This window comes from Cervus elaphus, chromosome 19 (genome assembly GCF_910594005.1).
Source record: "Cervus elaphus chromosome 19, mCerEla1.1, whole genome shotgun sequence".
Taxonomy (NCBI): Eukaryota; Metazoa; Chordata; class Mammalia; order Artiodactyla; family Cervidae; genus Cervus; species Cervus elaphus.
This window is the reverse complement of record NC_057833.1, coordinates 87,180,840-87,207,417: the sequence shown is the minus strand read 5'-3', so window position 1 is coordinate 87,207,417 and position 26,578 is coordinate 87,180,840. Positions and strand designations below refer to the sequence as shown.

Genomic DNA, 26,578 nt, shown 5'->3' with positions numbered 1-26,578 from the left:
GGCCTTTCCTATGTTGAGGTAGGTTCCTTCTATGCCCATTTTTTGAAGAGTTTTAATCATAAATGGGTGCTTAATTTTTGTCAAAGGCTTTTTCTGCTTCTATTGAGATGATCATATGGTTTTTATCTTTCAATTTGTTAATATGGTATATCACATTGATTAATTTGCTTATATTAAAGAATTCTTGCATTCCTGGAATAAACCCAATTTGATCATGGTGTATGAGTTTTTTGATGTGTTGCTGAATTCTGTTTGCTAAAATTTATTGAGGATTTTTGTGTGTATGTTCCTCAGTGATATTGGCCTGTAGTTTTCTTTTTTTGTGTTGTCTTTGTCTGGTTTTGGTATCAGGGTGACTGGCCTTGTAGAAGGAGTTTGAAAGTGTTCCTTCCTCTGCAATTTTTTGGAAGAGTTTTAGAAGGATAGGCATTAACTCTTCTCTCAATGTTTGGTAGAATTCTCCTGTGAAGCCATCTGGTCCTGGGCTTTTGTATTTTGGGAGATTTTTGATCACAGCGTCAATTTCAGTGCTTGTAATTGGATAGTTCATAATTTCTATTTCTTTCTGGTTCAGGCTTGGAAGATTGAACTTTTCTAAGAATCTGTCCATTTCTTCCAGGTTTTCCATTTTGTTGCCATATAGTTTGTAACAGTCTCTTATAATCCTTTGTATTTCTGCATTGTCTGTTGTAACTTCTCCTTTTTCATATCTAATTTTTTTATTTGATTCTGCAATATATTCTTGTAGCTTATTATTTACATGATAGTTTGTACTTCTTAATGCCTTACCCCTGTTTTGCCCCTTCCCTTCCCCTCTCATTGGTAACCAGTAGTTTTTTCTCTGTATCTGAGTTTGTTTCTTTAAAAATTTAATTTATTTTTGGCTGCACTAGGTCTTCGTTTCTTTGAATGGGCTTTCTCTAGTTCTGGAAAGGGGGCTTATTCTCTGATTGTAGTGCTTGAGTTTCTCATTGTAGTGGCTTTTCTTGTGGAGCACAGGCTCTAGAGGGTGGGCTTCAGGCATTTGGTACATTGCTTTAGTTGCCCCAGGGCATGTGAAATCTTCCTGGATGTGGGATGGAACCTGTGTCCCCTGCTGTGGCAGGTGGATTCTTAGTCACTCGACCACTAGGGAAGTTCTTGGATATATTTATTTCTGATAGTAGGTACATGCCTATTATTTAAAATTTAAAAGAATACAGTGAAGTGTAAGTCTTGTGCCTCTCCTAATTCTCTGTGAGGAGATAATTGTTCTCTTAAGTTTTTTTTGTTCTTTGGATAACCCATGTATTTATTTTATTTTATTTTTTTGGCTGTGCCACTCGGCTTGTGGGGTCTTAGTTCCCCTACTAGGAATTGAACCTGGGCCCTCAGCAGTGAAAGCATGTAGTCCTAACCCCTGGACCACCTGGGAATTCCCGACCTATTTATTAACGAATATGTTGTTTAGTAGCTAAGTCGTGCCTGACTTTTTCTGTGACTCCATGGACTGTAGCCTGCCAGACTTCTCTGTCCATGGGATTTCCCAGGCAAGAATACAGTAGTTGGCTGCCATTTCCTTCTCCAGGGGATCTTCCCAACCCAGGGGTTGAACCTGCATCTTCTGCATTGGCAGGTGGATTCTTTACCACTGAAGCATGTGGGAAGCCACTATTAATGAATATACACACAGGTAAAACCCACCCTCACAAATGGTAGCTGGCATACTCATTTTTCTTTGTGTCTTTTCTTATTACTTAGCAAGATATTTGATATTATGTATCTGTAGTCACAGAACTGCTTTATTCTTTTTCCTGGCTTCTTAGTATTCTGTTGAGTCAATGTAACATAAATTTTCTCTATTTGTATATGAATTAACATTTAAATTGTTTCTAATCTTTTGCTATAGCTTTGATAGTTTTGATGTGGCCAGATTTGAATTCAGAATTTGCAAGCTATGTGTGGAGACAGAGAGAAAGGGCATTATAATGTTTGAGACAAGGGAGGAGGATAGCAGGAGAAAATCTAGAGAGCTAGGAGAATAAAGGGAGAGAATAAATAATTGAAGAAGGCAGGATTAAAGGATAGGGGTGAAATAAGCCGGATATTTCCAAGGCAGATACTAAAATTACTGTCTTGGTACCAGACTGTTCCAAGTTATTAACCATGTAATCTTGGGCAAGTTACCTGTTCTCTTTGTGCCTTTGTTTCCTTATCTGCAAAATGGGATAATAGCACCTCGTATGTAAATACACGTAAAGCTGTTGGTTTAGCATCCATCCACATTGAGAAAGCTTTCTGTTCCCTGCCCCACCCCTGCTTTGCTATTTTTCAGACTTTACAGCTCAAGTGTAGTTCTCCCCAAAACCATCTTGATTGCACTGAGTCCCACTTCTGTATCCTATACCTTTGTCTTAGATTTCACCTCATTCCTTTGAAATTCCCATATCTAATTATTTACCCCTGTCTGAGGGTGAAGGACTGTCTTTTGTACTGTTTTGTGTAATTTAGTTTTACCCTGCAACCACCACTAAAATACTTGTTAGCACAGTGTCTAGCATATAGTGTGGAGAAGGAAGTGGCGGCCCATTGCAGTCTTTCCTGGAGCATTCCATAGACAGAGGATCCTGCTAGGCTGTAGTCCATGGGGTCTCAAAAAGTCAGACACAACTGAGTGACCATTACTCACCCACCCATAGCATGTATTAGGCATTTGATAATATTTGTCTTAAACTGAAGAAAGCCACGGGCCTTAGGAACATTGAACCTAGAGAAATGCTAATCTTTCCACCCTTTCCCCAGTCACCCAGTTTTAATTCCTGAAGCAACTAGTGGTTGAAAATGGGTTTTTCCTTGGCTTATATAAACAAATACATGTATACATACATATTTATGTATCTCCCCCTCTTTAAAACTAAAACAATATCATACTCTAAACATTGCTATGCACATTGTAGTCATCCCCCAAAAGAATGATGTTTGATTCTGTGCACACTTCACCCATATAAAATTGTAAGCATTGTTAGGTTTTCACATAAGACTCTTGCTGTAGTATCAGTAGCTGTGATTGGTGAGTCAGCCGTCTAATTACAGTGAGATGATAAGAGCATTTTTTTCTGTACAGCAAAGAAGCTTTGTAAATAAAATTTTAACATCTTAAAAAAAATGATAGGCACCATTTAAATTTTTTTTTTAAATTTTGAGAATTGTAGATTCACATGTAGCTATAAGAATTAAGCAGAAGAATCCTGGTTACCCTTTCCTCATATTTCCCTAGTAGTAACATCTTGCATAATTATAGAAAAAACATCTAAATCAGGAAATTGATACAATCCATCTACCTTATTCAAAAGTCACCAGTTTTTCATGTACTTATTTTTGTATTTATTTCTGTACATTTTCATCACGTGTATAGATTTGTGTGATCACTACAGTCAAGATAACAACAGTTACATCACAATCTTGCGTGCTACCTCTTTCTCTCCCATCCTTTTAACCTCTGACAACTACTCTATGTTCTCCTTCTCTGTGATTTTTGTCACTTTAAGAATTTTTTTTTTAATGGGTGACTTTAATTTTAATAAGGGATTACTTTCACTGCATTAAATTCTCAAAGCCTTTAAGGTGAGACCCATGTTTATCTTGTGTGCTTAGTCGTTCAGTGGTGTGTGACTTGGTGACCCCATGGACTGTAACCTACCAGGCTCGCCTGACTGTGGAGTTTTCCATGCAAGAATACTGAAGTGGATTGCTGTTTCCCACTCCAAGAATGCTGCTTCTTAAAGTGACTTCTGTGGACTTCTGTGGTGGTCCAGTGGTTAAGAATCTACCTGCCAGTGTGGGGGACAGAGATTTGAACCCTGGTTGGAGAAGATTCTACATACCTCGGGGCAACCAAACCCCTGTGCCACAACTACTAATTCCAAGCTCTAGAGCCCGTGCTCTGCAAGCAAGAGAAGCCACTGCAATGAGAAGCCTGAGCACTACAACTAGAGAGTAAACCTCTGCTTGTCACAACTAGAGAAAGCCTGGGTGCAGCAACAAAGTCCCAGTGCAACCAAAAATTAAAAATAAGTAAATAAATGTGAAAAAAAGAATGCTGTATAGGGAGTCCCTGGCATCCAGTGGTTAGGACACAGCGCTGTCACTGCTGGGAGCCCAACTTAGAGTCCTCGTCAGAGAACTAAGATCTCACAAGCTGTGTGACGGTCCCGCCCCCGCCCCCACCCCCAATCACACAAAAGAATGCTAGGTAAATTCTCCAGTTTGTAACCCTTTAGATTGGCTTTTTTCATTCAGCGTAATTCCTTGAAGATCCATCCAAGGTGTTGCACGTATCAGTAGACATTCTCTTGCATAGCCGTGGTATAGTTATCAGAGTTAGGAATTTAACATTAATAAACTATTGTCTAAAATCCATATTCTAGTTACACCAGTTGTATTAAGTATATTCTTTCCCTAGTGGCTCAGACAGTAAAGAATCTGCCTGCAGTGAGTGAGACCTGGGTTTGGTCCCTGGGTTGGGAAGATCCCCTGGAGAAGGGAATGACCTACTCCCAGCGTTCTTGCCTAGAGAATTCCGTGGACAGAGGAGCCTGGCAAGCTACTGTCCATGGTGTTGCAAAGATCCCATACGACTCACTGACTGACACTTTCACTTCTTTCACTTTACACTGTCTCTACCGCTGCCAAAGCCACTGTCACATTATGATTGTCAGGTCTCAGTAGTTCCCTCAAATATGGAACTTTTTTTTTCTCCTTTAATAATTGATATATTTGGAATGTATAGGTCAGTTTATATTGTAGAATGTTGCTCATTTGGGTTGGTTGTTCATCATGATTAGATCCATATTATGGATTATGGGTTTTTGGCAGGAGCACCATGTTTGATTACTTGATTAGAGTGATGTTGGCCTGATTTCTCCATTTAAAGTTGTTAAGTTTTGCTTTGGTTGTTAATTTGTGGGAGTCTAAGTAAAAATGGTGTTTCTTATCAAACTGTCACCAATTTTAGCATCCCTTGAGGGTTTTTTTTTCCCCTGAATTATTATCAAGGTTGCAAAATGGTGATAAAATTTTAAAGATCAGCAAAAAGGCAAAGCTGACTTCAGCATCCAGTTAACAAGTAGAAAAAGCAATTCTTATGTATATGTTAATAATATAAAGGAAAGCCTAAAAAGGCAAGGGTTAAATTGTATAGAAAAGGATAATAAATTTAGGCCCTCTCCAAAAGTATAATTTATAAGAGAAATTGTTGCAGTAGGGAGTAATTCTTAAGAGGTTAAGATTTGATGATGAATTACAAAATTATAAAAGCTTGTTTGAATATCTGAAGGTAAAAGGTAGTTTAAAAATTTTTTTTAAGACAGTGTTAGATTTCCAAAAATTTACAAAGATTGCCCAGAATTCGTATATACTCCGCATCTAGTTTCTCTTATTAACATTACCATGGTATGTTTGTTACATTGATAAAACAGTGTTGATAAATTGTTATTAATTGAATTCCATGTTTTATTCAGATTTCTTTGGACTTTAATGTATTTTTTCTGTTTTTGAATTCCACCCAAAATACCAAATTGCATTTAGTTGTTGTATTTCCTGAAAGGTCCTTTTGCTTCCCTGGTAGCTCAGATGGTAAAGTGTCTGCCTGCAATGCGGGAGACCTGGGTTCAATCCCTGGGTCGAGAAGATCCCCTGGAGAAGGAAATGGCAACCCACTCCAGTGCTCTTGCTTGGAAAATCCCATGGACAGAGGAGCCTGGTAGGTTTGCAGTCCATGGGGTTGCAAAGAGTCGTACATGACTGAGTGACTTCACTTTCCTTTTCCTTTCCTTTGTTTTAGCTGACAATTTCTCAGATGTTCTTTATATTTGAAAATGCTGATAGTTTTGAGGAATACTGATCAGGTATTTTTGCTATGGTATCCTTCAGTTGGATTTCTCTGATTTTTTTTTTTTTTTAATGATTAGTGTCATGAAATTTTGAGAGGAAGACTATAGAGATAAAGTGCCATTTTCATCACATACTGTCAACATGCATTGTTTTTTTTCTTTTTTTGATTGGGTAAAGTGGCTTTATTAGAGAAAGCCAAGATTACAGAGGACTTAAAGAGTTGGCACTGGGGCTCTTCTTGCCAAAGGTGGGCACAACTTCGACAAAGCACAGGTTGTACTAAGTACACCTCTTGGCCTGGCCCGCCTTCTTCATTTTCTCTCGTTTGTCCTCCTTGGGAGTCTGACATGTTAGTTTCCCAGCACAGTCCAGGGAACCATGAACTTTACCTCCAAGCATGTGGCCAGCTCCTTCCAGAGAGCTCAGAGCCTCCACCTCACACTGGCCCAGGGTAACCTCATCCTCTAGGGGTGTGCCTGCCAGGAGCAGGACTTCATCTTCTGGAGTGATGCCCTCCAAGAGGCTACATGAGCCTTGATCTGGGCGACTGTCTCCTGGCCGGTCACCTTGAGAATGTGTAGCTCCTGGTTGTGAGCATGTTGGTGACTAGATTGTGGACAGTGCTGCCACTACCCCGAAGATGGAGTCAAGAAAGGAAGGAGAGAGGGTGCGCATATCCTCTTTGCTTACTGTGTGCTGTGTCACTCAACATGACTTGTTCATGTTGCTGGTGATCACCTGGCTGAGAAGGTGCTTGTCAGATTTCTCCCTTGTAAAGTTGTTTTCTTCCCCCTTTCATGTTCCACTCCTTGAATGAAAGAGTATAAGTTTTGAATGAAAGGTTATACTCTTTGAATGAACTGTGTGTGACCCACTCTTAAGGAGAGGGGAGCTGTGCTCCATCTCTTTGAGGAGTGGAATGATTCTACATAAATTAAATTCTTCCTCATGGTATATATGTCTCCTTCCCCACCTCCATTTATTTGTTTATTTTGGTCATTTATATTATTATGGACTTGTGGATATTATACTTTAGGTTATAATCCAGTACTACTTGCTTTATTGTGTTATTCAAAATGTTCCAGCTTGGCCACTGGGAATTTTTCGGTTGACTCCTGTTTCCTTTTGACATTGTTGTTGTTGTTTTAGCACTTTCTTACTTTCTTGTACCACAAGATGCTCAGGGCTTATCTTGTTTATTTTCTGCTTCGCTCCTAGGATCAGTCATTTCTCCAAGGGACCTTGGTTCCTTTTATTGGAGGTTGGTATTTAGAAACTAAGATGTGCCTATTAAATGTACTTATTACTACTGGTTATCACTGCCTCTAGGCCTTCTTGGCTGACAAAGCTAGGAAATACTCAAGTATATGAACCTGTGAATAAATAATTTCTAAATATATTTCTTTTATATTGTTCTTGATTTTTTAAAATTTTTGGTTGTGCTGTGAAGCATGCAGGATCTTAGTTTCCCAACCAGGGATCAAACCCTTGCCTCCTGCATTGGAAGTGTGGAGTCTTAACCACTGCACCACCAGGGAAGTCCTGTGTTTTTTATTTTTTATTTCTTTATTTAAAAATTAAAAAAAAAATTAAAAAAATTTAAGTGTTTCTATTTTTAACCACCTCAATCCATTATTAAATTAAACATGAGTTTCTACTGATGTTTCCAACTGTAAATCATACTAGCTTTTTGTTGCTTAGCTGCCCCACTGCAGTGGTTATAAATCTGGCTTTTGGTTTTCTTAGCAGTCTTTCAGTGTTATATCTTTTTGCCTTTTCATATTGTTCATGGATTCTCAAGGCAAGAATACTGAAGTGGTTTGCCATTCCCTTCATCAGTGGACCACGTTTCATCAGAACTCCGCAGTGACCTGTCTGTCTTGGGTGGCCCTGCATGGCATGGCTCATAGTTTCATTGAGTTAGACAAGGCAGTGATACATGTGAGCAGTTTGGATAGTTTTCTGTGATTATGGTTTTCATTCTGTCTGTCCTCTGATAGATAAGGATAAGAGACTTCCTAAAGCTTCTAGATGGGAGAGACTGGCTGTGGGGGGAATCTGGGTCTTGCTTTGATGGGCAGGGTTCATGCTCAGTAATCTATAATCCAATTTTCTGTTGATAGGTGGGGCTGTGTTCCCTCCCTGTAGTTTGGCCTGAGGACAAATTATGGTAGGGTAGTGGTGACAATGGCTGCGCTCTTCAAAAGGACTGTGCCACACACCACACCTCCCAGATCTGCTGTAGCCAGAGCCCCTGTCCCCACGGCAGGTCACAGTTGACTTGTGCGTCTGCAGGAGACACTCAAACACTCAAAAGCAGATATGGCTCAGTTTCTTGTGGGGTCCCATGATCCTGGTGCAGACAAGGTTTTGTTTGACCCCTCTGAGTGTCTGGTGGGTTTGGGGTTTGATTCTAAACGTGATTTCACCCCTCCTACTGTCTTGTTGGGACTTCTCCTTTGCCCTTGGACCTGGGGCATCTTTTTTTTGATGGGATCCAATGTTCTCCTGTAGATGGTTGTTCAGTGGTTAGTTGCAATTTTGGAGTTCTTGCAGGAGGAGATGAGCGCACATCCTTCTACCCTGCCATTCAATACCTAAATTAAATTAAATCTCTTACCATTATACAGTGTAAAGGACAAACATGTTCAAGGGATTAGATTTGATAGAGAGAGTGCCTGAAGAACTATGGATGGAGGTTTGTAACATTGTACAGGAGGCGGTGATCAAAACCATCCCCAATAAAAAATGCAAAAAGGCAAAATGGTTGTCTGAGGAGGCCTTGCAAAATAGCTGAGAAAAGAAGAGAAGCAAAAGGCAAAGGAAAATATATCCATAGGAAAATATATCCATCTGAATGCAAAGTTCCAAAGAATAACAAGGAGATATAAGAAAGCCTTCTTAAGTGCTCAATGCAAAAAAAAAAAAAAAAAAGGAAAGCAATAGGATGGGAAAGACTAGAGATCTCTTGAAGAAAATTAGAAATACCAAGGGAACATTTCATGCAAAAATGGGCACAATAAAGGACAGAAATGGTATGGACCTAACAGAAGGTATGAGGAAGAGGTGGCAGGAATACAGAGAAGAACTTATAAAAAAGATCTTAATGACCTAGATAACCACGATGGTGTGATCACTCACCTAGAGCCAGGCATCCTGGAGTGTGAACTCAAGGGAGCCTTAGGAAGCATGACTATGAACAAAGCTAGTGGAGGTGACGGAATTCCAGCTGAGCTATTTCAAGTCCTAAAAGATGATGCCGTTAAAGTGCTGCATTCAATATGCCAGCAAATTTGGAAAACTCAGCAGTGACCACAGGAATGGAAAAGGTCAGTTTTCATTCTAATCCCAAAGAAAGGCAATGTCAAAGAATGTTCAAACTACGGCACAATTGCACTCATCTCACATTCTAGCAAGTGGAGGAGGAAATGGCAACCCACTCTAGTATTCTTGCCTAGAGAATCCTGTGGACAGAGGATCCTGGTGGGCTGCTGTCCTAGGGTTGCACAGAGTTGGACACAACTGAAGTAACTTAGCATGCATGCATGTGTTGCAGAAGGAAATGGCAACCCACTGCAGTATACTTGCCTGGAGAATCCTAGGGACAGATGAACCTGGTGGGCTGCCATCTTTGGGGTTGCACAGAGTCGGACATGACTAAAGTGACTTAGCAGCAGCAGCAGCAGCAGCAGCAGCACACGCTAGCAAAGTAATGCTCAGAATCCTCCAAGCTAGGATTTAACAGTACGTGAACCAAGAACTTCAGATGTTCAAGCTGAATTTAGAAAAGGCAGAGGAATAAGAGAGCAAATTGCCAACATCCGTTGGATCATAGAAAAAGCAATAGACTTCCAGAAAATCATCTACTTTTGCTTAATTGACTGGCTAAAGCCTTTGACGATGTGGACAACAACAAATTATGGAAAATTCTTCAACAGATGAGGATACCGGATCACCTCACCCATCTTCTGAGTAATCTGTATGTAGGTCAAGAAGTAATAGAACCAGACATGGAGCAATGGGCTGTTTCCAAATTGGGAAAGGAGTACGTTAAGGCTGTATATTGTCACCCTGCTTATTTAACTTACATGCAGAGTGCATCATGCAAAACGCCAGACAGGATGAAGCACAAGGTGGAATTGGGATTGCCCGGAGAAATATCAATAACCTCAGATATGCGTATGACAGCACCCTTATGGCAGAAAGCGAAGAGGAAGTAAAGAGCCTCTTGATGAAAGTGAAAGAGGAGAGAGAAAAAGCTGGCTTAAATCTCAACATTCAGAAAACTAAGATCATGGCAAATAGATGGAGAAACAATGGAAACAGTGGCAGACTTTGTTTTCTTGGGCTCCAAAATCACTGCAGATGGTGATTGCAGCCATGAAATTAAAAGATGCTCCTTCAAAGAAAAGCTATGACAAACCTAGACAGCATTCTAAAAGACAGAGACATTTCTTTGCCAACAAAGATCTGTCTAGTCAAAGCTATGGGTTTTCCAGTAGTAATGTGTGGAACTAACAGTCGGAGCATAAGGAAAGTTAAGTGCAGAAGAAATGAAGCTTTTGAACGGTGGTGCTGGAGAAGACTCTTGAGAGTTCCTTGCAAACCAGTCAATCCTAGAGGAAATCAGTCCTGGTTGTTTGTTGGAAGGACTGATGGTGCAACGCCAATACTTTGGCCACCTGATGTGACTCATTGGAAAAGATTCTGATGCTGGGAAAGATTGAAGGCAGGAGGAGAAGGGGTTGACAGAGGATGAGATGGTTGGATGGCATCACTTACTCAATGGACATGAGTTTGAGCAAGCAAGTTGGTGATGGTTAGGGAAGCCTGGCGTGCTGCAGTCCATGGGGTCACAAAGAGTCAGACACGACTGAGTGACTGAACTATACAGTGTTTCAAAGAACAGAAATTTTTGATTTTAATTATGTCCAACTTACCACCACTCCACGTTTTCTATGTTATCTAGAAAACTCATGGTGAAATACAAGGTCACCTAGATTTTCTCCTAGAAGTTTCATAATTTTGAATTTAACATCAAAAACAGCTTTTTGAGCTTCTTTTAGATGAGAGATTTTTAGTATTTGAATAAGTAATATATTTTGGTTTTTTTTTTCCTCCCTTTAATTTCTTGGATGGGATATAGATGTCAGTCATAAGTTTCATGGTTAGAGAAAGAAAAAGAAATAGTGAAATGAAGTTTTAGGACTTCTTTGAGGTGAATAAAAAGATGATATAATAATACCAGAATTAAAATAGCATATGTCATATGGAGAAAATAAATCCTTCTTTTTCCAGCTGTTACTGGTTGAGGGTATAAGACATATACAATAAAATAATCAACATTAAGAGACAACATACAGTGTAATGTATATAATTGTGTTTTAAAAAACCGTAAAATTCTGAGGAGACTGAAGTCAGAGTGAGCTGGACTAGTGAGGGAAGGCATCCTGGAAGTCAGACTTGAATTAAGTCTTGAAGGACTTGGTTATTAAACTTTCTTAATTGAGGGATGGGACAAAATCTAGATTGTTAGGCAGAAAGGGAGCTAGTGTGGAGAGACAAGTGGAGATAATCATATCTGATAAGGGAAGGAGGAAAATGATTTAAGGAATGCCACCCCCCTTCCCCCCCCCACCTCCCTGCCAGTGTACCTCTACTTAATGTAATATGTCAACTCAGTCATTCCTGGGATGCCTCATTCTGCTGACCACATAACATAAGGTATCATGTGACTGACTTAATGAATGTAATAGTGATGTTTCTTCTGAATGTTTCTCTTAAGTCTGAAAAATTACTGAAGATTTTATAAACAAACCACTGATGTGCTTATAATTGTATGTTAACATACCTATCTCTTAGCCTGTATAGAAACTATTGCCCTGCTTATGTTAAGGAAATCCTGGTTCTGTTTATAAGGGGAAGAATCCTTTTGAAATGGAAAGTTGACTTCCTAATGCTGATTTTAATACTTACTGAGTTTTCTAAAGGCTGATGCTCAAAGTATGCAGGGAAAGAAATTGCAGAACTTAAGAATTCTTAAGGAATTATATATCATGCATTCAATGACCAGACTTTAGCTGATTTTATAGAGATGTTCTTAAAAGTTAGTGAAGTAATAAGCATTGTTGTATCCACTTAATTTAAAGACCATATAAGGCTTTTTGAATCATTGACATAAAAAACAAAAATGAGAATATAGTAAAATTTTAGTGAACATTATGGATAATTTTAGTGAACATCTCTACCCTTTAGAAGAAAAGCCTGTTTTTTTTAATTCACAACCCATGGCTTGCAGGATCCTGGTTCCCAAACAAGGGATTGAACCCTGGCCCTGGGAGTGAATATGCTGAGTCCTAACCACTGGACTGCCAGGGAATTCCCAGAAAAGCCTGTTTTTTAACCTATGCCATTAATATAGTTCTGTGAACCTTGTTCTAAGGGTATGCCAAAGTGAATGTCTTTGTGTGGTGCCATATTTACAGATTGTGGTGCCAATGAAAAATATGTTGTGATTTTAACTACTAAAAGCTTAAGTAATCTGCTTTTATAAAACATAATAGAGACTGGGAAATTATTTTAATGGCTTATTCTTTTCAAGAGGTCAAATAATTTGTCAGGTTATTTCTGTTATTTCTTTATCTAGAAAATGTGATAACAGTGTTAACCCATTTGTTGTTAAATGATCTAACAGTAATTGAATGCTTTGCTAATATGATGTGGCATACTAATGAGCTTACTCTGGTTAAAATTCAGACATTTGGAATGTCAGATTATTCTTCCAAGAGGTTGGGGCTTTCCTAGGCACACAAGTTAGACATTTCATGAAAATTGTGGCAGAGAATTTTAGAGCCTCTGCATTTTAGAGCTTTATTTTAGTTGAGTAATAGGGACCTAGAGAAGGAGGCTACCAGCTCTAGGGTGTGCGGGCTGCAATGGATTCCCTAGGGCTGTAGGGAAGCTCTTCCTTGAATTTACCCTTCACGCCTGAGAATTGTTCCAAGAGCTTTTCTAATCATCTTGGTTAGCGTGAAATCCACCCTAACCCCTTCCCTGGCTTTACTGAAAAAGAGTTTCTCTCTGGCACAGGTACTTCTTCAGATATCAGATATTGGAAGCTATTTTACTGTAGATGTATTTTTAAATCTAAGGAGGTTAGAAAGATTGTGTTTTTGATTTTGTGTTGTTTGCTAAATTGCCAATTTCATTTCAGTTCAGTTACTCAGTCATGTCCGACTCTTTGCGACCCCATGAACCGCAGCACATCAGGCCTCCCTGTCCATCACCAACTCCCGGAGTCCACCCAAACCCATGTCTGCTGAGTTGGTGATGCCATCCAACTATCTCATCCTCTGTCGTTCCCTGCTCCTCCTGCCTTCAATCTTTCCCAACATCAGGGTCTTTTCCAATGAGTCAGTTCTTCACATCAGGTGGCCGAAATATTGGAGCTTCAGCTTCAACGTCAGTCCTTCCAATGAACACCCAGGACTGACCTCCTTTAGGATGGACTGGTTGGATCTCCTTGCAGTCCAGGGGACTCTCAAGAGTCTTCTCCAATACCACAGTTCAAAAGCATCAATGCTTCTGCGCTCAGCTTTCTTTATAGTCCAACTCTCATATCCATACATGACCACTGGAAAAACCATAGCCTTGACTAGACAGACCTTTGTTGTCAAAGTAATGTCTCTGCTTTTTAATACACTGTCTAGGTTGGTCATAACTTTTCTTTCAAGGAGTAAGCATCTTTTAATTTCATGGCTCCAATCACCATCTGCAGTGATTTTGGAGCCCAGAAAAATAAAGTCAGCTACTGTCTCTACTGTTTGCCCATCTATTTGCCATGAAGTGATGGGACCGGATGCCATGATCTTAGTTTTCTGAATGTTGAGCTTTAAGCCAACTTTCTCACTCCCCTGTTTCATTTTCATCAAGAGGCTCTTTAGTTCTTCTTCACTTTCTGCCATAAGGGTGGTGTCATCTGCATATCTGAGGTTATTGATATTTCTCCATGCAGTCTTGATTCCAGCTTGTGCTTCTTCCAGCCCAGCATTTCTCATGATGTACTCTGCATATAAGTTAAATAAGTAGGGTAACAATATACAGCCTTGATATACTCCTTTTCTTATTTGGAACCAGTCTGTTGTTCCATGTCCAGTTCTAACTGTTGCTTCCTGACCTGCATACAGATTTCTCAAGAGGCAGGTCAGGTGGTCTGGTATTCCCATCTATTTCAGAACTTTCCACAGTTTGTTGTGATCCACACAGTCAAAAGGCTTTGGCATAGTCAATAAAGCAGAAATAGATGTTTTTCTGGAACTCTCTTGCTTTTTCGATGATCCAGCGGATGTTGGCAATTTGATCTCTGGTTCCTCTGGCTTTTCTAAAACCAGCTTGAACATCTGGAAGTTCACAGGTCATGTATTGCTGAAGCCTGGCTTGGAGAATTTTAAGCATTACTTTACTAGCGTGTGAGATGAGTGCAATTGTGTGGTAGTTTGAGCATTCTTTGGCATTGCCTTTCTTTGGGATTGGAATGAAAAGTGACCTGTTCCAGTCCTGTGGCCACAGCTGAGTTTTCCAAATTTGCTGGCATATTGAGTGCAGCACTTTCACAGCATCGTCTTTCAGGATTTGAAATAGCTCAACTGGAATTCCATCACCTCCACTAGCTTTGTTCATAGTGATGCTTCCTAAGGCCAACTTGACTTCACATTCCAGGATGTCTGGCTCTAGGTGAGTGATCACACCATCATGATCTGGGTTGTAAAGATCTTTTTTGTACAGTTCTTCTGTGTATTCTTGCCACCTCTTCTTAATATCTTCTGCTTCTGTTAGGTCCCTACCATTTCTGTCCTTTATTTAGCCCATCTTTGCATAAAATGTTCCCTTGGTATCTCTAATTTTTTTTAAAAGATCTCTAGTCTTTCCCATTCTGTTGTTTTCCTCTATTTCTTTGCATTGATTGCTGAGGAAGGCTTTCTTATCTCTCCTTGCTATTATTTGGAACTCTGCATTCAAATGGGAATATCTTTCCTTTTCTCCTTTGCTTTTCGCTTCCCTTCTTTTCACAGCTATTTGTAAGGCCTCCTCAGACAGCCATTTTGATTTTTTTGCATTTCTTTCTCTTGGGGATGGTCTTGATCCCTGCCTCCTGTACAGTGTCACGAACCTCCGTCCGTAGTTCATCAGGCACTCTGTCTATCAGATCTAGTCCCTTAAATCTATTTCTCACTTCCACTGTATAGTCATAATGGATTTGATTTAGGTCATACCTGAATGGTCTAGTGGTTTTCTCCACTTTCTTCAATTTCAGTCTGACTTTGGCAGTAAGGAGTTCATGATCTGAGCCACAGTCAGCTCTTGGTCTTGGCAGTGGCCAGTTTGGCATTTTGTCAATCAGAGGTGTTCTCTGCTCACAGTACTTGCTACCAAGTGTTGGCAACATATGAATAATCTGTGACTCCAAGTTCTCCTACTACCTTAGAGAAATTATTGTATCCCTATTAAGTGTACGTTTTAGTAACCATTTGTCAGTGGTAACAAGTTCTTGTAAATTGTTTTTAGTATGTTAGTTATGGTTGTAGCTAACACTGACAGCCTAGAGGTTCCCTGGTGGCTCAGACAGTAAAGAATCTGACTGCAATGTGGGAGACCTGGGTTTGATCCCTGGATTGGGAATAGCCACCATAGGAGGGCATGGCAACCCACTCCAGTATTCTTGCCTGGAGAATCCCCATGGACAGAGGAGCCTGGTGGGCTACAGTTCATGGGGTTGCAAAGAGTCAGACACGACTGAGTGACTAAACATAGTGTTCAGATAGAGGGCAAATCAGAAAATATTAGCAAAGCATGTATCTGATAAGGAATATATGTAATATTATAAAGAACATGAGAAACTCAATAATAAAAATTTAGCATAATCGAACTAAAAACTGGCAGATTAGCTTGAATAAACATTTTTCTTAGCAAGATACACAAATAGCTAATGTGCACATAAACAGTTGCTCAACAGTATTAGTCATTAGGGAAATGCAAATTGAAACCATTCATTAATACTTCACTTTACAGTTCAGTTCAGCCACTCAGTCATGTCCGAGTCTTTGTGACCCCATAGACTGCAGCACACCAGGCTTCCTTGTCCATCACCAACTCTTGGAGCTTGCTCAAACTCATGTCCATCGAATCAGTGATGGCATGTGACCATCTCATCCTTTGTTTCCTTCTCCTCTTGCCTTCAGTCTTTCCCAGCATCAGGGTATCTTCCAGTGAGTCAGTTCTTTGCATCAGGTGGCCAAAGTATTGGAGCTTCAATTGTAGCAGCATCCTTCCAGTGAATATTCAGGAGTGATTTCCTTTAGGATTCACTGGTTTGATCTCCTTGCAGTCCAGGGGACTCTCAAGAGTCTTCTCCAACACCACAGTTCAAAAGCATCAGTTCTTTGGCACTCAGCTTTCTCTATGGTCCAACTCTTAGTTCCATACATGACTACTGGAAAAGCCATAGCTTTGACTAGACGGACCTTTGTTAGCAAAGTAATGTGTCTGCTTTTTAATATGCCTTTTAGGTTGGTCATAGCTTTTCTTCCAAGGCCAAGCGTCTTTTAACTTCATAGCTGCAGTCACCATCTGCAGTGTTTTTGGAGCCCAAGAAAACAAAGTCTGCCACTGTTTTCATTGTTTCCCCGTCTGTTTGTTGTGAAGTGATGGGACTGGATGCCATGATCTTTGTTTTTTGAATGTTGAGTTTTAAGTCAGCTTTTTCACTCTCCTCTTTCACTTTCTTTTCTTTTTTTTCCTCTTTCACTTTCATCAAGAGGCTCTTTAGTTCCTCTTCGATTTCTGCCATAAGGGTGGTGTCATCTACATATCTGAGGTTATTGATATTTCTCCCGGCAATCTCGATTCTAGCTTGTGCTTCATCCAGCTCGGCATTTTGCATGATGTCCTCTGCATGGAACTTAAATATAAGGTGACAGTATACAGCCTCAACAAACTCTTTTCCCAATTTGGAACCAGTCCATTGTTGCGTGTCTGGTTCTTACTGTTGCTTCTTGACCTGCATACAGAGTTCTCAGGAAGTAGGTAGGGTGGTCTGGTATTCCCATCTCTTTAAGAATTTTCCACAATTTATTGTGATCCACACAGTCAAAGGCTCTGGCGTAGTCAATAAAGCAGAAGTAGATGTTTTTTGGAACTCTCTTGCTTTTTCTGTGATCCAACGGATGTTGGCAATTTGATCTCCAGTTCACTTTACAAGTATGGCTATAATAAAAAAAGTGGATAATAATAAATGTTGCATATGGCATTGGAATCCTTACATATTGCTGATTGAATTATAAAGTAGTGTAGCCATTTTGGGAAAGCAGTTTGTCAATTCCTTAAAAAGTTGAACAGAAATACCATATGACAATTGCTACTGCTAGGTTTATACCAAAGAGAATTGAAACACATGTTCATACAAACATTTGTTCATGAGTGTTCAAAGCAGTATTTTCATAATAGCCCCAAGTTGGAAACAATCTATATGTCAACAACTAATTAGTAGATAAAATGCATTTTATCTGTACAGTGGAATATTATTCAGTCTTAAAAAGGAATAAGTTTCTTATACATACTGCCATATGGATGTACCTTGTAAACATTGTGCTAAGTGAAAGAAGCCAGTTACAGAAGACTGTATTATGTGATCCATTTATATAAAATATCCAGAATAGGCAAGTCCATGGAGAAATATTTGAAACAATTTGACTCTAGAGAGTTAAATTTATATGGATTAAAATCTATCCTCAAGACTTTACGTGTTTTCCTTTGGAAGAGACAAACATGTAAATAGTAAATGAAGGCTTCCCTGGTGGTCCCAGTGTTTGAGAATATGCCTGCCAATGCAAGGAACTCGGGTTTGATCTTTGCTGTGGGAAGATCCCACATGCCTTGGAGCAGCAAAGCCTGCGAGCCAAAACTATTAAAGCCTGCTCGTCCTAGAGCCCATACTCGACAACAAAAGAAGCCACTGCAGTGAGAAGCCTGCCAATCGCAACTAGACTGTAGCCCCTGTTCTCGACCACTAGAGAAAGCCCGCATGCAGCAACAAAGACTCAGGAGAGCCAAAAATAGATAAATCTTAAAAAAAAATTTTTTTAAGTTTAAAAAATAATAAATGAGAATGGCAAGTATTGGTAAGTGTTATGAAGGTAGTCAAGTGATATGGTAGCTGATGAATTAGGTTACAGTCTGAATTGTGGAAGGAAAGTTATGACCAACTTAGATAGCATATTAAAAAGCAGAGACATTACTTTGCCAACAAAGGTCCATCTGATGAAGGTTATGGTTTTTCCAGTGGTCATGTGTGGATATGAGAGTTGGACTGTGAAGAAAGCTGAGCGCCGAAAAATTGATGCTTTTGAACTGTGGTGTTGGAGAAGACTCTTGAGAGTCCCTTGGACTGCAAGGAGATCCAACCAGTCCATCCTAAAGGAGATCCATCCTGGGTGTTCATTGGAAGGACTGATGCTGAAGCTGAAACTCCAGTACTTTGGCCACCTCATGTGAAGGGTTGACTCATTGGAAAAGACCCTGATGCTGGGAAAGATTGAGGGCAGGAGGAGAAGGTGATGACAGAGGATGAGATGTTTGGATGGCATCACTGACTCGATGGACATGAGTTTGAGTGAACTCCTGGAGTTGGTGATGGACAGGGAGGCCTGGCGTGCTGTGATTCATGGGGTCGCAGAGTCAGACACGACTGAGTGACTGAACTGAACTGCACTGAAGTGATTTGTGGTGGTACATAGGAAACCTCTTAGAAGAGGTGACTTTTGAGTTAAGACCTGGATGTTAGAAGGTGAGAGATAACTTGGGACAGTACATTCTAAACTGAAAGAATAACAAGTACAAAAGCACTAAGTTAGGAACAAAGTAAGTATGAGAGGGACAAACAGCAAACCATTATGACTGAAAGGTAGTGAATGAGGAAGAGCGGAAACTGAGATCAGACTCAGACAGAGCCCAGATCTAGGGTTTTACTAGGTCATAGTTGCTGCTCAGATGGGGTTACAGTGGGAAGTTTGGGAAGGATTTAAGCAAGCAATTTATGCTCTTTATGCTCAATGAGGTGCATTCCGGTTCCTCTGACATACATGAACTGTAGAGCAATTAGGATGGAGGCAGAGACACTGATTTAGGAGGATGTTGAAGCAGAATAGCCCATAAATGCTGATAATGGCTTAGACTGAGACTGGGTCAGGGACAGTGGGAGTGTTGATTGAATTTGGTAAGTTTTGAGCTCAAAGCCGTTTTTTTTTTTTTTTTTTGTCATTTTATCTGAGATGTTGTTTGAAGGGGGAGCAGAAGTGGAGGATATCAGTAGTTTACATTGTAAAAATATTGGAAACAGTCTGTTGTTCTTGTTTAGTCGCTAAGTCATGTCCAACTCTTTTGTGATCCCATGGACTGTAGCCCTCCAGGCTCCTCTGCCCATGGAATTCTCCAGGCAAGAATACTGGAGTGGATTGCCATTCCTTCACCAGGAGATCTTCCCGACCCATGGATTGATCCCATGTCTACTGCATTGGCAGGCAGATTCTTTAGCAATGAGCCACCTAACAGTGGTATATCCACACAATGGTTATACCATTGGTGTATTCAGAAGTTGAAAAAAAGAATGAGGAATATGTCCATGAACTGATATAATGTGATTTCCAGGATATATTGCTAAAGGAAAAAAAGCCAAAAAACCAAGTACAGAAGAATGACTATTTTTATGTTAACTTGGTTAACTAAGATGTATTTAAAAGGCATCTTTCAAGTTTGCATTTCTGCATGTTTCCCAGTCTTTACCAGTGTTTGATAAAATTTGAAATCCCATCTTGAATTGTAAACAGTGGTCACACAGTTCTTTGGTGTATGTGAATAGTTGTTTATTCTCTTCTCTGTTCCTTTTCCTTGGGTCACATGGAATAGCCCATGTGGGGATGCTTGTATAAGTTAGTGTTTTGAGACTGGTAGAAATGCTTGGTTCCTATAACCCTGTCTACCTTCTTGCAAAATGTTGCCTATACTTACTTTTTGTTATCGTTATATATTATACTTTCTTTAAAACAAGAGAACAAAAGGTTGTGAAAATTTAGCACTGCAACATCAGCAAATTTTTTACTTCATTACCTTTTTTTTGCCACTCTGCAGAGCATGTGGGATACTAATAATGATAATACTAATTGTTTTTATTATTTTGACCATGGGGCATGCAGGATCTTAGTTCCCTGACCAGGAATCAAATGAATACACTTCCCCCTCCCGCCCCAGTAGTGGAAGCTCAGATTATTAACCACTGGACTGCTGGGGAAGTCTCTTTATTTTATTACCTTTTAATAGACATACTTAATTTTTACATAGTTTTATGTAACACTTCTGAAGTGAGTGAAATGTTTTCTAAATATTTTCAGCAGCTTTATATCTATGGAAGCCTTATATCTAAGACACTGATAATATTTCAGTAAGTGTTATTGGAGTTGCTGTTTCTTCAAAACAGGGACTAAATGAAGTAAAATGCCTTAGGAGTGAAGCAGAACATTAAGTGGGATTTTAGCTACATGTGCAGTTTCTTTAATTCATTAAGTGAACATTTTTTATTACCTGATGTGATCAGAGTCATTTTGCAGGTAGTTGGATTGTAAATTTGAATGTTATTCTCTACTTGTCCTGCAAGGGATATAAGGAAACTAATTATTTATAATGCACTGTGATAAATGAGATACAAGTCACAGCAGGATCCCATGGGAGTGAGCCATGGGGGATCAGAAAGGGCTCTAGAGAAAATGCCACTGACCTGGTGTGGGTGCATAGGATCTGGCCTGATGGACAGGGTGATGGAATGGGCAACATCTGCACAGGCACCAGAGGTTTATGCTCCAAACTCTCATATTTAATCTTGTTTTTACCAGAATTTAGTCAAATAATGTCTTGCATTTTAGGGAAATGAGAGATGTATGATATAATTCACTATGGAGGACAGTTCAAAATAGGGGTTATCTCATTGTTTTAGTTTAAGTAGGAGATATTATTGGTGTCCCTTAGTTCTTGTCTCATCGTAGCAAAGATTTGGAACAACAGAACACTTACCACTCAAACAGGCAGGATTTTATTAAGCAGGCAGTTTTTGTAACGACAGACTAGTTACAGCTCTGTTACAGCTCAAGCAGGGAGCAGGCAGTGAACCCTGGAAAGGTGAGGGCAGGCAGACCTCTGGAGGAGGGCCCCAATCCCTCTTGGCTTCCTTTTCTATACTGTCTTCTCCCCCCAGAGCCTGACTGGTTCAGCCCTATGCAAAATAGGGCTTGTACCTGCCAACAAAATGGGCATATACCCAAGGCCAATCAGGGAAGTGGGCATGTTTTCCTGCCAGAGGTTCTCACTCTGGTCCTCAGCCTCCTCTTTACTGGGCTTTTTCTTTTTTTTTTTTTTTTGTGTGTCCTCTCAGTGGTTCTAGTCATGGCCATCTTGGACTCCTTTTTATATTCCAGCTACCTAACATTGGTGTGTTTGTGTGTGTGTTCAGTTACATTTGACTCTGCAACCCCAGGAACTGTAACCCACCAGGCTTCTCTGTCCATGGAATTTTCCAAGCAAGAATACTGGAGTGAGTTGCCATTTCTGACTCCAGTGGATCTTCCTGACCCAGGGATCGAACCTGAGTCTCTTGAGTTGACTGCATGGGCAGGTGGATTCTTTACTACTGCACCCCCTGGGAAATGAACTCTAAACGCTCCCTTTTGTATGTCCCCTTATTTATTAGACCATGATTTAGTTGTTAGGGTGAATTAGTGGTAAGTAGAAAAGACTAGCCCTTGGACCTACAAGTGAGAGTGCGAAAACCTTTCGGTGAGTCTTTTATTCAGAAGAGTCTTGAGGTTTTGTGTAACTAGAGGAAAGGAGGTTGACCCGACTCTGAGAGAAGCAAAATGGAATTTTGGAGAAAATGTACTTTCCTAAGGAGGCTAGTGTTAGAGATGATGACAGTCCAGGTGGATGAGTTCACACTACAAGACTTCAGTGAGGTGGATACTGCTGTTGCCTCAGTTACAGATACTGTAGAAGAATAGTTTGTCATCATATGTGTATCCTGGTAGTATTTGGACCCTAATTTGGTTTATTAGTTTACTAATCTATGTATAGACTGGCCCCCCAGGTGAAGAATTGCCTGCCAATGCAGGAGATACACTAGACTCAGTTTCTATCCCTGAGTCATGAAGATGCCCTGGAGAAGGAAATACCAACCCACTCCAGTATTCTTGCCTGGAAATTCGCATGGACAGAGGAGCCTGGCAGGCTATGGTCCATGGGGTCACAGAGTTGGACATAGCTTCTTGACTACACCACCACCACCACCACCACCACCACCAATCTATGCATACTGGTTTTCCCACGGTCTTAAAAACATTTTCGATATAGAAACTCTTCCGCCCTTAGCCCTCAGCCACCCTGTTCCTATTTATGACATTCCTCCAAAACTCCCTCTTTCCAGGAAACTGTTTATTAGCCTTTAATGTAGTCTTCTAGAGTTTCTATATATAAATAAAGGCAATAAAAGTATCTTTATCCAAGAAGGTCACCAACTCCAAAAGTACAGTATACCTGTTGATCTGCAGATTGGTCTTCTTACCCTTTCCTTTGTACATTGTGTTTTTTACTTAACAAAGGACCCTTCCCTTTGTATGTTGTGTTTTTTACTTAACAATGGAGATCTTTACAAAAGATCTTCCTGTAGAGTAGTTTTGTTTCATTTTCCAGTATATAGTTTTTGTTTTGTATGATTTCCCTTTGATAATTTATTTAACCAGTTCTCTGTTGACTTGTTTCTGTTTTTTCATCATTGTAACAGTGTTGCAATGAACTACCTTGTACATCTGGCATTTTGCTTGTGTGCAAGTATATAATTATGGAATAAATTCAGATGTGGTACTACTAATAAAAGGCCATATACCTTTGTAATTTTTATAGATATTGCTAGGTTGCCCTGATGTTTGGACCCTGACTCTCCCACCAGTGAAAAGGGATAATTTGTGTTTCTCTCCTCCTTCCCCAGCTTTATTGAGATTTAATTGACGTATAACATGTTTGAATTCAAAGTGTGTAGTGCGATGATTTGATACAGGTATATCTTGCAAAATATTTACCACAGTAAGGTTCTTTAAAATATCGGCCACATAATTTACATACTTACTGTTCTGTTCTTAAGGTGGGTGATTTGTATTTCCTCATAGCCTTGGCAACATTGTACCCAGGCAAAGAGGTTAAATTGGGTCTAAGTATAGTCTTAATTTGCATTTTTCTAATGAGTGAGGTTAAAAGTCTCCATAGTTTCAAGACTCTTTCCCTCTCCCCCTGCTTTTTTCTGTGACCTTAACTATTTTAGGGGTTTTGAAGCAGAAATTGCTATCCTTATTTATATATATATATTTTTTCCTAATTCAAGTTTAACAGGTACAGCAGAGTGTATAAACCTTAAGTGTGTAGTAAGGTTGGATTTTTATAAGCCTCTGACTCTCAGTCTGGATTTTTTTTGTTGATTTTTTACCAGAAGATGTCAACAAAAGTTTCAGACAACAGCCAAGATAGGTATTTTTCTTTTCGGATGGCCCTTACATGATCTGTGTACTGAAATGTTACAGGGTTGTAGTTGTCCCATTGGGCCATCAGGAAGAAGAACCAGGTCCACATGAGGCATTCGCGCTGCCTGACAGTGACTGTAAGATGCATTTCTGTATCAGAGGGGTTCAAATGCAGAAAACATTTCATCTTAAAAGTGATGAAATATGTTAGATAATGCCAGATTATTTTCCTTAGAGAGTTCATACTAATTTACACTGTCAAAAGGAAGGTAAAACATTTTGGTTGTTTAACATAATCTCAAATAGTTGATACTGTCAGATCTTTTTGTCAGTCTAACATGTAATATGTTCACTGTTTTTTTCCTCCTTTTAACGTTTTTTTTCAGTGAAGTCGAACTCATACAGTAAATGGCAAAAAATCATCAATGTAATAATAATATCATGATTTTATCTCAAAGTGAATAGATCCATGTAACCACCACCGAGAAGCAGAACACTGCCAAGGGCCTACCTGTGTGCCGCCTCCCATCCCGCTCACCTCTGCTCGTTTCTTTCCCAAAGAAGTCACTGTTCTGAAAGCTGACACCCTAGCGTCAGTTTTGCCCATTTTTTGAATGTTACGTACATGGATCATGCAGTAGGGCTTCCTTTTCATCTGATGTCTTTTATTTAACAATATGCTGGTGACGCCCGAAACTAACCTTGTAAACAAACAAAACAAGCCAATATGTCAGTGCCACCACGGGAGGAAGAAATGGGAATACTTTACATCTGAGAATAGCACTATTTTCAAGAGGAACCACTTTTTTCATGATCGAGGCCATAATGATGGGGAGGGCAATGGTCAGAAACCAGGAGCCCAAATTAGGATTCTCATACTGCCCTGCCCCAGCTGGATGACTTTGAGATCACATGAACTCAGTGCCTATAATGATCCCTACTCCAGCTACAGGAGAGGCTTTCTGTGAGGATTCTCTAAAATAATACGTGGGAAAATGCTCAGCATTGAAACAATCGTGATGCTGTTACTTAAATTCCCATTGTGATGGTAAAGGTGGGGGCCTTTAGAAGATAATCAGATCATAAGTTAGAGCTCTCATTATGGCATTAAAAGTGTGAGTTAGTCTGTCAATCAGATCTGACTCTTTATGACCCCATGGACTATAGCCTGCCAGGCTCCTCTGTCCATGGAAGTCTCCAGGCAATAATACTGGAGTGGGTTGCCATTTCCTTCTCCAGGGGATCTTCCCCATCCAGGGATTGAACCCAGGTTTCCCGTGTTGCAGGCAGATTCTTTACCATCTGAGCTACCGGGAAGCTCCATTATGACATTAGTGTCCTTATAAAAAGAGACGTGAGGGAGCTTGCTGCCTCTCTCTTCTGTTGTGCACCATATGAAGGTACAAGGAGAAGACAGTGGTCTGTAAACCAGGAAGAGGTCCCTCACCAAGAACCTGACCATGATGGCAGCCTAATTTCAAACTTCCAGCTTCTGGAACTGATATTTGTTGTTTAAGTTGATCTCCCCCTTCAAAAAAAGAGAAAACTCCAATATATTCATAACATTTTTCCATGTTAAGTGTCATTGTGAGTTGTTCCGTGTGGCTTAGTAAAATGAACAAAGATATGTTCTCATTCTTACAGTGTGTAAAAGAGTGATTCCCACTGTATGTGTATATTTGAATCACTTATGAGTTTTGTTTTATTGAGGAGTTTGCAAATCGTTTTTATTGCTGAAATATCTTTTTGTAATTCAAATGCTCATATCTAAATAGATTTAAAACATATATATCTGTGGTCTTTGAATCCTTTTTCTGAATTATTTATATTTGTAATATGTAATAGATTGCTATGGTTTAAAGATTAAAAGGTATAAAAAAAGTAAGTCTCCCACTTCTACAACTATCCAGTTCATGTCTATCCCAATTGCCTAATATCTGACTCTGCCCAGGAAATTAATATTACTAGTTTCTGTATAATCTTCCAGTGTCTTTTAATTGTGGTGGCAGTGATAACTGCTCAGTCGTGACACTCAGTCATGTCCGACTCTGCAGCTCCATGGGCTTGAGCCTGCCAGGCTCCTCTGTACTGGAGTGGTTTGTCATTCTCTTCTCCAGGGGGTCTTCCTGACCCAGGGATTGAACCCAGGTCTCCTGCGCTGCAGGCAGATTCTTCCCTGAGCCACCAGGGAAGCCCAGAGTCTTTTATACTTATAAGAAAATATGAATATAAATTACACCTTTATCCCTCTGCCCAAAACACATCACAGCAACTATCCTGTACTTTTTTTTTTGCTTAGCATTTTGCATATTTTTAATGTATCAGAGCATATTAATGATCTCTAAGGTTCTTAATTCATTTTCATTGCAGTATAGTATTATATTATGCTAATATATCATCCATTCTGTTTTGCATTTATACTTTTTGGCTAGTTTGAAATAATGCTGCAGTGAACATTCTAGTAAATATCTTTTGGTGAAATGTACACACATTTCTTTTAGATTTATATCTAGGGTGGAATTTCTATGTCACAAGCAATGTAGATTTCCCCTGCTGTACATTTTCAACAAACCTGGGTATCATTGGTTTCTTTAATTTTTACCCGTTCTGATGGGTACACACGTGGTATCTTATTGTGTCTTTAATTTTTATTTTCCAGAGTACAATGAGATTGCCAGTTTACCCCCTTCTATTTACTGGCTGTATTGGTCCTCTCAGAAACTGTATTTTTAATAAAAGCCAGAATATATAATCTCCATCTGTAAGACTAACAAACTCATACACTAATACACTTGATCTTAGCCAAAAGGCCGAGAAGCGATACTCATACACTAATAATCTGATTATTTCTTGGATAATCAAGAAGTATTTGATTTCATGGGTATCGAAGAAACTTTTTTTGGGAGGAGAGCTGGACGGCTCAACATGTGGGATACTAGGATTGATCCTGTGCCTTCTGCAGTAGAAATGCAGAGTCCTAACCACTGGACCTCCAGGGAATTCCCTCAAAGTATATTTTGAGTGTTCTAATTGCATTTTACAAAAATAAATGTTAGAATAGAAATTACATTCCTTTGATGTAGAGCTAGGACTTTTTGGTA

General features: G+C 39.7%; 1 protein-coding gene and 1 pseudogene across 2 annotated transcripts in view; one reads left to right on the top strand and one right to left on the bottom strand.

Moving 5' to 3' along the window:
- PIK3CB (phosphatidylinositol-4,5-bisphosphate 3-kinase catalytic subunit beta) overlaps positions 1–26,578 on the top strand; it is a 181,214-nt gene that overhangs the window by 19,248 nt on the left and 135,388 nt on the right. The window lies entirely within an intron of this gene.
- LOC122675248 lies at positions 6,073–24,084 on the bottom strand (annotated as a pseudogene).